At 43.8% G+C, this 13,577-nt stretch overlaps 1 protein-coding gene across 2 annotated transcripts in view; it reads left to right on the top strand.

Moving 5' to 3' along the window:
- The first annotated feature begins 1,473 nt into the window (after positions 1-1,473).
- Positions 1,474-13,577, top strand: part of zfhx4 (zinc finger homeobox 4) — an 84,677-nt gene continuing 72,573 nt past the window's right edge. The window contains exon 1 of one of the 2 annotated variants that reach the window (XM_062441931.1): positions 1,474-2,135. The gene's annotated coding sequence lies outside the window, so the exon portion shown is untranslated. Of the gene's footprint in view, positions 2,136-12,630; positions 12,679-13,577 lie in introns of those variants that run through there. The other variant, XM_062441932.1, reaches the window with a different exon arrangement.

Below are 13,577 nucleotides of genomic sequence, written 5' to 3' on the forward strand. Positions count from 1 at the left end.
GAAGCTCGACGCACGGCCGTGGTGGACTTTTTGCGCATCCTGCAGCAGCGGGTAGACTCGACTCTCCAAGCCGTCTGTGAGCGACGCCTCCCAAGGCTGACAGGCTAGAAAACCCCCCTGGAGGACAGGGGGGCAGCTGCAGCAGTAGCGGCAGCAGCAGGAGCCTTGGATCCGGGTGAAAAGTGACGCCTCTGTTCCTCACCTCGACCCACCCACCCCCTTTGTCAGAGACCTCTCTAAACCCAGAATAAACAGCCTCGGGTCGGGTCGGGCTCGGATCTCTTGGCTTCTTAAAGATCCAGTTGGTATGGGTGCAGTCCAGTCAATGTGGCTGCAAAGTAGACCTAGTAGTTCACTTGCCAGCAGCAGCCTTATCATCACATCCCAAGCCCCGGCTCATGCAGTTCAATTCACCCCCAGCTTCGATTTTTTTCCATGAAGGCGAACAAGATCTCTTGATTTTCTCCCCGATTGAGACTGTGTAAAGTCTTCCTCTTGCCCAAAAGCCACTATTAAGAAAGCGGGGGGAAAACACACAGTAAACGGTTTGCATTGAAAGGATATAGGGCCAACAGACCGATGCACTTTGTAAGGACACTAAATGTAAACGCCAGTGAATGGAGCTTTGAATAGAGAGGGGGTTGTGTGACCCTGTATTGGATTTTGCAGTTTGGCTCTATTGAACCCACACGGGGCCTCAGCGGTCCCGAAAGGGCAGTGATGACTTTCCAACATGTGCTGGATTACTGTGATGCATTGTGGCTTTGATTTTTAAGCTTGGATGTTTATAAGTACCATATATTCAACAGCAGATACAATCTCCTCACTTCCAGAAAAAACATTGTATTATTATAGGCCACGATATAAAAAAAAGACAAAACTGCACATCCATGTGAAGCGTAAATTACTCACATGTGTGTGAATGCGTTTTGTCCCTTTGTACTGAAATTATGTTACATATAAAATCTGCTCTTTGTGCAGGCCCGTCTTTATGCGCGGCACAAGACGGATTTGGTGGTTCGACTCTCTCTCAGGTGTTTTTTCCCCTTCTTCTTCTGATTCCTCGTGCACATTATTGATAAAAAGCGTTATCCAGAAAGATCAAATGTTTCATTCATTTTCGCAAATTGTTCCAAACCTCGTAAAAAGTATTTTTTTCCCCTATTCCTACATTTCTCGGAATCCGCACAGACTCTTCTTTCTGCGCATCATAAAATGAGTAATTCACCTGTAGTGTCGTAATCAATAAAATCAAACCACAATAATACACGCATAAGTGTCACAGGCAAAACAAAATAGTTATTTTATATTTGTTCAGTCAGATGTGTTGCAGCATTCTGCGCTTCAGCATAGGGATATTCATTTGCAAAACTTGTTTTCATAGACAAAAATGACTTCTAAGTACTTCTAAGTACTTCTTAGTCCAGCCTGTTTGGTGTGCAGGAAGCGGTTGTCCATTGTTCTACATGTGATTTGGCCCTCAGAGAAAAACCATACAAAAGGATTTTTCTGCGAGCATAGACCTATGCGGCCGCCAGGGCTCCGTGTGCCCGTCATTTGCAATGTGGAGACTGTTGATCAACTCACTAATTACACTTCTCTCCTCTCTCTCCCTCCCTCTCCGTCTCTTTTGCTCCCTCCCTCCCTCTCTCTCTCTCTCTCTCTCTCTCTCTCTCTCTCTCCCTCTCTCTCATTCGCTCTCTCTCTCTCTCTCTGTCTCTCTACCCATTCCCAGAGTGCATATCGGGAAATAGACACACAAAGACATGCGCACTCAACTTAATCAGCCATTTTTTTAAACAGGGCTAAAACGATAATAATTAGCAGAATAAAGACATATCGGATTTTCATTTCCTTTCCTCCGTTTCCCGACCCCCGTCCACAAGAGAAACTGCGAGGCAGCCCGTCGACACGTCGTTTCACCGCCACCGGAACCAAAATAAGGGATAGCTCTCAAAACGCTTGACATTTGTGATTTTACCCCCTTTTCCCAATATAAAGTTGGAGGATTATTGTAATTTTCCCTGTTTTTCCACGTTTTGATTGTCCAATTTCGCCAGCCGCTGGATGTGACTGTTTTATAAACCCAAGAGCAAAGAGAGAAGCGGAGGTGACGGCTTTGGAGGGGGAAGAAAGTAAGTTTTTTCCTTTTCCACCTCTCCCTTTAACTTTTATTGAGTAGTTTGGGGTGTGTGTGTTAAATTTAGGGGTCGGGTATCGATTATCTATCTCGCTGGTGGATCTTTGACATCGGGGCTGTTTGGATAACAGGTGCTGGGTGTTTTTAGTCCAGAATAAAGGCGGATATCGTGATGTTAGTACAACTCCGGCGCTTTGGCTACAATAAAACAAGCGACTGACAGGGTCGGAGGCGTTCTTACGCATGTGTCCGTTGTATTACAGTAGGATATCACGTCCAGACCTGCCTTTTTCAAAGTTTATACGGGTGTTATTGAGACTGTGTGGTGGATAGATCCACTGAATACTCCACGTTAGGTTTCACGATACGAGACAAGCGTTTCCCCCTTTTGTGGCTTTGCTGTGCGGATATGGTGTTGCCTTTCCAGGAGTCCGATCCCTCGGACATGTCCGCTTTGAGCTTGTTTCTTTACGAGGGGTCCGACTTGATGTTTTCCCCCTACTTCCCGACAGATGATTTCACTCACCAACCATCTGATATTGCATTTGAATGCATATTTTGGATGCACGGCAGCGCTCAGACCTAGTTTTTGAACACATCGGGTTTCGTGCACCTTCCAGGCATTCACGGCCGAAGTGACACGATCTGTCTCCCGACACGATCCCCTTTTGGTTGACCAAGTGTTTATGTTTCAAATAGCCGAAATAACACCTTTTTATGAAAGGTTCATTAGAAAAGCCAGGTGCATTTGCTGATCACGGTGCATACATCTTTACCTGCAGCGCTTAAAAAGTAGTCCCACTTTATCGAGGCGTGGGTGGCTGCGGTGCCCAGGAGGGAGACCGATCGTTGGGCTGCTGATAGCACGGCGAGTCCCTTTACAGCCAGCCAACTCTCGGGTCCCCTGTTTTTCTGTAGCACCGGTGTTTGAAAGATAAGAATGTATCAAAGACTCATACTCTTATGATATTCATTGAGATTAACACTTTTGAAAGAAAAAAAAATCCGCCTCCCATCCTTTGCCTATAAATTCCATTTCCACCCTCGATTCCCATCCGCGTCCGTAGGTTTCTAATTTCTCTCCTAATAGAAATTGTCATTCTCTTAATTCCCGGAGATGCAGTTTACAAGACCTTGTTTAAGTCGTCTTTTAGTCTTGTTCTGTATAAATTTAGAAGAGGTAGAGAGCAGAGGTAGGGGCTCTCAGGTATTTGTGCGCCCTCATGGCTGTTTTGTTTTTTTGGAGGTAGGTAGATAGACTTGGCTCGGATTGGGACGCGACAGTGACAGGGGGGACATCGATTGCACGGGAGGAAAAAAAACAAAACATCAGGGCCAAGGGGCCAGTCAGTCTCCAACCCGGGTATGTAACGGAGTGTGTGTGCGTGGAGAGACTGTAGCCTATACGCTCCAAATGAACGGTGCGCCAGTATAGGAAAGACGAGCTTTTTACAGGACTGTCTCTATTTATGCCCGGCTTTTCAGGCTTTTTCATATGGATTTCAGCACGCATTTATCCCCGCAAATGGAGACTTTAATTTTTTTTCTCCAATTGTATAATACTTTTAAAAATTGTTTTGATTATTGACTGCGTTCAAAGTATAAGCACACTTTTAAAATCAATATACGGAATTTCTTTGTTTAATCATTAATGGCAAATGAGGATTGTCATTACAGCTTTAATAATCAGAATGAATTATTTTCAACATTATTATTATTATCATTATAATGATAATAATAATTAGCCTATTTTAGGCTGATATTTAAATTCAGAAACAAAATTAAAGAAAGGCACTCACGTTTCCTATCAATTAAATATAGTCATTTTAATCAGATCAATTTTATAGATTGATAAACTATGAAATCTTGGGGTTTTTTTGGGGCAGGATGGATCTTCTGTCTAGTGTGACGATTTAATTGCATCTGCATAAAATCCTACATTTCATTATAAAAATACAGCTTAGGCCTAATAGGGGGAAAAATCTAAAAAGTGAAATTATGAGACAAGATGATCCGTCTAATTGCAGTGAATTTCATCAGTTAATGATGGTATTGTCTCACTCTATAGTAATAGAATCTCTGTTATTTTTCTTGTCTTGCAAATTAGGGAATTTTTGAGGTTTATGTTTGCAGAAGCCCAGGCCCCTTGTTTTTGTTTTTCTTTGCGGGAAGTCTTAGCACTATCAAAGGCTGGGTGTGTATCTCTCTGCATGTTAGTTAAGCAGCTTGCAATGTTCATTTTACCCGTAGCTGTGGAGGGGAGGGATAAAAAAAACATATAGTGTGAGAGATGGGCAGACAGCCCTGGGAGGACAATAGCTGTTGGCTTGAAAATGCTTCTTGATTATTAAAAGCTAATGCATTTTCAGCATTGCAGCCTTCATTAAGGGGTGCGGATGGTGGTGGTGGTGGTGGGGTGGGGGGTGAGAGGGATGAGAGGGTACTAGGAGGAGGAGAGGATGGGAGAGAGAGGGAGACAGGGGCTGAGTCTGTCCTATAACTCCTGGGCCCAAGACACATGCAGCTAGAAGATTGGCTCGGGCCTCTCCTAGGGGTCGACAATGTGTCATTTCCACCCGGCTAGATTGCCCTCTGCCTATCTGATATTAATGTGCAAATCAATATTTCAGGGATTAAATTTCCCTTCTTCATTTTTTATGGTTTCTACCTCAATAAGTCTCCCGTCTAATAGAGGAGGCTGGATGATTTAGAAGCCTTTGCTGCAGAAAGAGAGAGAGAGAGAGAGAAAGAAAAAGAGAGGAGCTTTGCAACAAGGCTATCGCTGCATTTTAATGTTCTTCTTCGTGGATCCCCATAGGCCCTTAGTAAGGAGGGCTATATCGCTGCTTTACAGTGTAAAGACACCCAATTTGGCTAAAAAGGCAGAAAGGGAAAATATGAGTCCGGTTGAATACTTAAGACGCTGTGGTAATCCGAGTAGCCGGTATTAAAGGGGAGCCCCCCCTCTAAAGACACACACACACACACGCGCACACACACGCATACACACAGTGCTACATCCAAACCTGCATTACCAGCCGTCATGGTTGAGCGAACAGTATGGCTTACTACGCGGCAGGCTGCTATAACAATATATTTTTTCTTCTTCTCTTTCTCCTCCACTTCTTGCCTTTTTTGCATACATGGCCATCAACATCCATTGCAGAGATTTACTCTCCTGCGTAATAACATCTGGCGTATGTGTGTGATAGAAATGAATCACTCTGACACAATGACCTGTGTATGATTATTGGGGAAAGGAGGAGCGTATTACCATAGTCATAATGCTGCATCTCATTGAGAGTCAACTAAATGAGCTTGGACCGTTTGACTCCCCATAGACATTCATTAAGGGACGGTGCACACTGAGGCGTCTGTCTGCCAATAGGTGTGTGTCTGTGCGCGTGTGTTTATTTAATCCTCCTTCCTGTACCATCTGGTGCGTGCGTGCATGCGCGTATACGTGCATGTCCAGCAGCAGCAGCAGCAGCAGCAGCACAGTGTGAATTTCCTCCCACACTCAGCCCCCAAATTTTCCCCCTCATTCAGCCTTTGCAGCACAGGAGAGTAGACTATTTTAACATACCCTTGATAGGGAGAGTGTCAGCGAGTGAAAACAAGAAAAGAGAGGGAGAAAGAGACAGAGGAAGAGGCACAAAAGAGCTCTAATTGTAGCACGACCGCTTGGCTTCCTCCCTGATTCACGGCCATTACGATGTGAAAAGCACAACCGCCTGTCCTCCATTATCAAAACGGCAGGCCTACACACACTCTCACATCCATCCACTGGGGGGAATCATGTAGATTTTTTGTCTCTTATCTATGGCTCACATAACTGCTATCATTTCTGGTCATCAGCCTCGAGTAGCCTCACTATTGAACGTATCCTGTATTTTCCTCACATGGTTGAAGAATGGCTGAATTTACCAAGTATAAATACATTCTTTATTTTTTTAAGGTTTCCATGCTGAAGCATCTAAAGACATATATTTAGCTCCAGTCGTGTCCTACTCTGACGGGCCAAGTTATCATTTTCAGGCTCTCTCTCTTTTACACTTCTCCTTAACATTTTTCATGGATGGCTTTTTATGCAACATGTATTATGCAACTGTTTGAAGAACGTTGTTTTTGATGCAAAGAGCCATCTCACATCTGAATATTTTAGGGTTATCGAGGTGTGATATTCTCTTGGTGTTGTAGCGTGTGTGTGAAGGGTGAAGGTCTGCAGTAGTAGTGTCGGGGTCTCCTTTCTCAGGGAGGCCTGTAGGGGGAGAAGCTAAGAAGTCTGCAGCAGCTCGGCATTCTGTCTCAAAGAGGGGTTGGGGGGGGGGGCTTCCTGTGTCAGCCCTGGGGCACCACCGCTAACACACACACACACGCGCACACACACTTTCTCTCTATCACACACACTGTGCGAAAGGCGGAGGAGGGTTAAAGACTTGGAACGAGATCAAGCTACTCCGTAGCTCCCGGGGAGGGTGCTTGTGAATATGCGAGTTTTAGTGTAATTAGCACTTAATTATATTAACATATGCAAATTGTCAGGCGGAGAGCTTGTACCGCCGGTGGGTATCGGCCAGGATACAAGTGACTCCATTGTACCACCACGGCAGAAAAAAGAATAATGGGTGTGTGTAAGGCAACCAGCCAGCAGCCAGCCAGCCAGCCCCCCGTGCTAGCACATAACCAGCTAGCTCATTTAAATCTTTGCCTGGCCGCTTTGCCAAATTTCATTAGTCGCCATGACGACGTGGCTAATTTTGCTGACTAATGTCCCCCCTGATCTGTTGTCAGTCAGGATGGTCATGCCACCCCCCACACCCCCAAAACATGAGAGGGGTTAGAGTGAGAGAGGCTTGACTGTCCAGATTAAACCAGCTCACAATGACTCCTATTTACACACGTTCCGCTTGTACGAGCATTTGCATATTCAAAAAAAATACTCTGCCATCTTTCCTTGTCTGCTGTGTGTTTGCATGTGCACTCGTGCATTGGCAAGATTGTGCGCATGTGGCGGCATTGTGTCGGAGGGGACTACAACAGTTCAGTTGTGTGTCGTGTGTGTGTGTGTGTGTGTGTGTGTGTCAGTCTGCGTGTGTCACATGTGTAACACACTGCTGTCTGTGAAACGAGACTGCGACCGTGAGACTGTGTAGCGACATAGCTGAATTTGTTTTTGATTATTGTACAAGACGGAGATTCTGGTAAAGAAAAGATCAAGCCTAAATAACAGGGACAAGGAGTTCTGCCTTTGAAACTTTCAGCCCGTCTTTTCATTCCATCCAAATATCTAATTACAACACATCTTTATAGCTACCCCCAACCGAGCAGCAGGACTTTTCTTTTTTTGGAGGGGAGGGTGGACAAACATTTAATGTTCTGTGCTTCCCGCTAGCCAAAGGTGGATAGAGATTGGGCCTAGTTGGTGCTACTAGTACTTGCATGCTAATCCTGTTTTTTGACAGGAACGTAAACTGATATAATTGCTTTTCAGAGGCAGGAACGGCGGTTTATACAAGTGTGAAAGCACGGGAAAGGGGATTAGCATTATTTTGCATAATGCTGGGCAGGCGCTGAATGGGGCATTGAACGCTTGACTGGGTGACAGAGATGAAAGAGAGATGAAATGCTCTACCCCTCTTCTCTCTCTCTCTCTCCCTCCCTCCCTCTCTCCCTCTACTCCAGTCCCTCTGTCTCCGGCCACTGTTGTCGGTAGAGGACTGTGCTCGCTGGAGAGGACCCCGGAAACACCAGGCTGGTGTTTTCGACTGTTTGTTCGGATGCCAGCAGATGGAAGCTGTCATGTGAGGCAATATGTATGATAATACAGTAACTGTGGAGACTGGTAAACTCCAGGCTTCCTAAGCCTCCATGTATACACTAAACTGCACCCCTAAAGCACTGGAGTGTGCAATTATGTAGTGGATGGATGTGGCTCAGGTAGCATTTACATGGAAGGAAGGGAGCGGCTTTCATGGATCAAATCAAACTACACTGTTCTTACATTTTCCTTTATTGAGATGTTTGCTGAGGATTTGGTTGGATATTGTCTGGGTAGAAGGAACTGTGGAATTGCGAGGCAGGTGTGTTTTATGTGAATGCCATGTGTGTTTGTGTGTGAGTTCTGGTGAGGAGGGGGGGTAACAAGGGTGGTGACGCAGCTTAAAATTGCCACCGTGACTTCCATATGACCCGACTCGACTTTGTGAGTAATTTATGATCAACCGTCATCATTGCTATTGCATCTGGCGTATGGAAATGATCCTGAGGTCGAGGGAGGGGTGGGAGGTAGAGTGGTGGAGAACATGAACGCCACAAAGGCCGGTGTGGCCTGTTTTTGTTGTCTCTCATTGGACAGGATCCTCTTTCTTTGACCTTTTGCACGCCTTCCCTCGCCTTTCATATGCTAATGCCGGCCAGACCCGAGGAGGAAATGTGCTGGAGCTGAGTGGAGGAGGACAAAGACTCCCTCTCTCTTTCTCTGCCTCCTTTCCACGCTATATCTCCTCTTTTCTTGCCTCTTCCCCTCTCAAGCAACTTGACAGACTTTGGCATGAAAGGAAGTGAGCGCTTAGCGGATGGGAAAGGTGGGGATAGCGTTCTCTCCGTGACCCGCACCACCTGTGAGGATCAAGTGCGGCGCAGCGATCCTCGGTTATGTGTACGTGGACTGTTATTTTGAGTGGCCCTCGTAGTGTGTATTGCAGATCGGTAATCGTTTGAGCCACGCCGCCGGTAGTGTTATATCTCAGGCCGAGTCAGTTGAAGAGTGATTTGTTGCTTTTCCAGTGAAGCTAGTCGAGTTGTCATACAGGGTCTATATTTCTCCCCGGTCTCTCTCTGCTCTGCTAACTCTATCTTCTCACAACCAGTAAAGTACTGTCTCTGGCGGGGTAAAAGGATACTAATATAGTTACTACAACCTTCCCCTAACATAATACTCCAGTGCACCACTGTTGAGCATGACGTGGTTCCGAGGCTCTTTTGGCTCTGTTATGGGAAGGGGGCATGTTATCTGTAGGAAATGTAATTTTTGTCCTCATTGAAATCGTTCATTATTGAGCGCGGTTATCTAAATGTTTTTGTTGCTGTTGGTCCTGAGCCAGTAAGGATTGCGTTACCCTCTCTCCCTCTCTCTCTCTCTCTCTCTCTTTCTCGCTCATAGATCTCTCTCTCTCTCACGTCTCTGTGTCTGTCCCTCTCTCTCTCTCTCTCTCTCCCTCTCATCTCGCCAGGCCCTCATCAGTCTCTTAAGGGAAAATAGAAAGAGGGGGATTTTTCTCTTCCCTCTGCGCTCCATCCCGTTCTCAGGCTCTCCTGCCTATTTTGCATCAGCCATCTCGTACAGGATATTAGCCATGGAAAAACATGGGTCTGGGTATTTCATTTAGAATAATATGTTTATTCTTTTCATTTCAAAGTGGAAGTGGGGGGATTTCATAGGGTGGGGAAAGAACAATCGGGGCCGTGTGTTCGAGGACTCTGTCTGTTTGATCTGAGGTCCTGTGGGCCCTGGGGGTGGCTGAGATTCTCAGGTTTAGGTCAAACAAAATGGACTGGTGAAAAAATGAGGCCTGTCTCTGTCTCTTTATCTCATATCATCTCAGTGATTTTCTTTCTCTTTGTCGCTCTGTTGGGGTTTCTGTCTCATGTTCCCTGTTTGTTTCATTTGCACCTCTTTCTGTTTTTGGGTTTTTTTTTCTGTTGACAGGCCTGGTGTGTCAGGTAGGGAAGGGAGTTAATCACAAACGGTGAACTGGCAATTAGAATGCAAAGAGCAACCTTTCCGTTCTTGCTGTACATTTTGATTAACACTCATTTTGTTTCAGTACATCGGCGTAAACTTGAAGCTTGCAGCTACCTTTCAGACTGTGACATTGCTTGTCCTCTACGCTCCTTGATGCAGTCACTGTGAAGGACAATTGCTCAGCCCTTCAGGTCCATTTGAGTGCCTAAAAGTCCCCATCATATATTCTCAACAAAGCATTCGGCAGGCGTTTGTATCAGAAAGGTTTCTCCCCGTTGTACTTATCAAGAAAATAATGCACAATACAAAAGGTTATATGACACATTTTATCGATTGCTCTCAGAAGTATTTTCATAGTTGTAAAATCTGGCAAAACGAAAATAAACAAAAAAATATGTGCAACTACCTCATCCAAACAGAAGTTGAAGACAAGCGCTGAGTTTAGAGGAGGGGGAAAAACTTGATGAATGACTAAGTTTCTCCAGGTTTGAGAAAAGATACACCACAATAGCACAAGAAGTCTCATGACAAATGATACATTTTCTTCCTCAGTGGCCAAAGACAAAGGCGGGGATTGAAGAGGCAGAGAGCCCAGTCACATGACATATGCACATTAGACCTTAAGAAAAAAAAAGGAGAAGTAAAGAAAGGGTGGTACTGTATATCCGTGAGAATTTAAAAGATAGAAAAGGTGATAAAGTGCAGCAAAAATTAGATTAAACAATGATACTTTTTCTTTTCCCCAGCAGGATATCTGCATCAAATCACCTTCACTTTCTCTGCAGCTCATGGGGATTATTTGTACGTGTCGGCGCCAGCGCATTTCTGCGCATGCATGTGTGGCTCCCCATACAACATGATTGGCATGCGGTATCCCTGAAGGCAATTGCATGTGGATATCAAGGCCATTGGCAGGGCTCGTCAGGGAATAAGTGGCTAATTAATAATGCATGACTTGTGGGCTTAAACAAACAGTGTAATGAGACATGAGACAAATTTACCAAAGAATTTAGCTCTAGCTGCATGAGGACCTTCTCAATTATTCTATCATTATTATTATTTTTATTATTATTATTATAAAAACTGACCTAGTTACACGAGAATTTGTACATTTAAAAAGAAATTATAATTTTCTTTAGTCCAGGAAAATGTGATTTACACTACAGGTGTACTTGCAGGATAATGTTATAGTAATGTATGCCTCTGGTAAAATATGAATATTACTTAAACAGGTGTCAGGTGCCAAAATATGGCCACATTAAAAATCACAGTTCTGGCTCTTTTTATAACTATAGGCATATATGAACAGTATTACAAAAAGCAATGAGGGTCTTTCCTTTTTCAATGTATTGTGTGTGTGTCTCAGTCTGATCTAACACAGGCAAGCAAGCATGTGTCCCCCACAACTCCCCTGAGGAGACTCCAGCCAACACTATCCCTCTCAATTCTCTCTTTTTTTTCTTTTTTTTCTGGCCTGGCACCAGCTGTGGAATAATCTTTAATTATTTGCTTTTAAAAAGAAAGGGGGAAAAAAATAAGACTCCTTTTTTTCCCTCCGTGACAGTAAAGAAGAAGAGCAGAGCAGGCGTAGGAATGTTCTTGTATATGAAATTGTAGGTATTAACGGGGCCGGTTTTGTCAGCGGTTTCACTGATGTATCAGCTCTCTGCCCCTAGACTAAATAAAGAGGGGAGTTTTGCCGTGTTTCATCCCAGCTTAGATGAGCAGATATAGGAAGGCTTTGGAGGAACTGTTAAAAAAGCAAAGTATGGCTGAAGAATGTACCCCTTCCTTAACACAATACCCAAACAAGTGTCATGATGTGGTGATGGATGGTCCTGGGTTCTCTTTGGCTTGTCAGAGTAACTCTTTTTACATTGTTAAAGTAATGACAGAGATTTGCTCTGTATAATTAAAAAAAAAAAAAAAAAAAGTGTACCGTGACGGTTTAAATGTGGCTTTGCTTAGCAGTACGCATAATCTGTGTGTACATGTGTGTGTTTGAGCAAGAGCGAAAAAAAAAAAGAAAGAAAAAAGAGAGAGATATTGCTGACTCTGGTCTTCAGTTGCCTTGTCATTGACCTCCACGGTCCCCTGGTTGTCACATTAAGGTCAATGCAACACTCACATACGAACAGAGAAACAAAAAAAAAAGAAAGAAAGACGGAGAGCAAGAGTTTGATTTCATGTTGATAATTTAACAGTAAGTACACAGTGAGATGTCTTTTTATGTAAGATATTAGATTTCAATATGCTATTGTGTCACTTATATCTAATAGTGGTTATTTCCTACAGCGAACAGTAAGGTAATGGGTCCATTTCATCTCAGTTCCCTCTCAGCGGGCTGGCCCTGGATTTGCGTGACATGGTGTTTATTTGATAAAGGAATATTGCGGTGCTAATCTAAAACCACGCTAATTACATCTGACAGATGTTTGTTTGTAGTGAAATCCAATTAAAATGTACACTTTTCAACTCCATTGCTCATTTTTTTCTCTCTCTCTCTCTCCTCCCCCCATTCTCTTTCTTCCCTCCCACGGTAACCAGAAAAAGAGCCTATGATGGCATAAATAACAACTGTGCTTTCCTTGTGGTTTTTGTGAGAAGAGGGCAAACTCACAACAGCTGTCAGAAAAAGGGGGTTTGTTTAAAAAGCAAATGGCTTTGGTCTAAAGTTCATTTGGAGACCTCTCTAATTAAATAGAGAGCCAAAAGCTTAAGTTAATTAGTAATTCCCTGGGTCCAGAAATTAGACCTGTCACGAGTATTCGAGCTCTTGGAAAGCCAAAAGGTATGTGTGCATTTGTGTTTTTCCACAAATCCCTCGTGCCTGCTCCCATCTCTGTGCACAAGTGTGTTTAAATGCGTGTTCATCTGCTTGTTTCTTATGCAAGGCCCGCACATTTTTCCCTGTTGAAATGCTCAAGACATTAATGGTCTTTTTGTGGTGTGTCAGAGAAGTACTCGGGAGATGTTTAAGTGAGGGGCACATAGCTTGTGGCGTCAGTCAGGATACCTGCCCTATGATTATGTTTATGAAGATAATAACAGGGCTAGGGTCCCGCCGAGTACCGTCTTTAGAAAACAGTGGGGGATTGAACTTTAAACTTTATTGTTCCCCCTAGAAAAGAACTGAAAGGTTCGGTCGCATGTCAGAGATATGTCTGTACAATTAGCAAGGTGTCTCTGTGTCCTTTACTGTTAACTGTAAAAGCAGATGTTCTCTTCTCTTCTTTTCTCTTCTCTTCTCTTCTCTTCTCTTCTCTTCTCTTCTCTTCTCTTCTCTTCTCTTCTCTTCTCTTCTCTTCTCTTCTCTTCTCTTCTCTTCTCTAAGCATAGGTTTGGCAAACATAAATCAGCTGACTTTAACACAGTGGCGAGACAAGGTGTCCCTACCTGTTCACTCTATAATAAAGTACTACTTAATATTTAAGACAGCCAGCAGCCACACTGTCTTAGTATTATCTATTAACTAATAAGCAGCCTATGCTACCACCAGTATGTTTTTTCAGCACAAACAGTAGAGTGGCTCACATGGCACTTTATCCTGATAGACATCTTTCACCAAATAGGGCAACATTTGTGACATTTTCACTTTACTATAAAAGGAATGAGGTTCTGGCAACAAGTAGCGGGAGTTACTACATTAGTTTGTAATGCTTAATAATAGGTTCCAAAATATCAGCAGGA

The sequence above is a fragment of the Scomber scombrus genome, chromosome 20 (assembly GCF_963691925.1).
Source record: "Scomber scombrus chromosome 20, fScoSco1.1, whole genome shotgun sequence".
Classification (NCBI taxonomy): domain Eukaryota; kingdom Metazoa; phylum Chordata; class Actinopteri; order Scombriformes; family Scombridae; genus Scomber; species Scomber scombrus.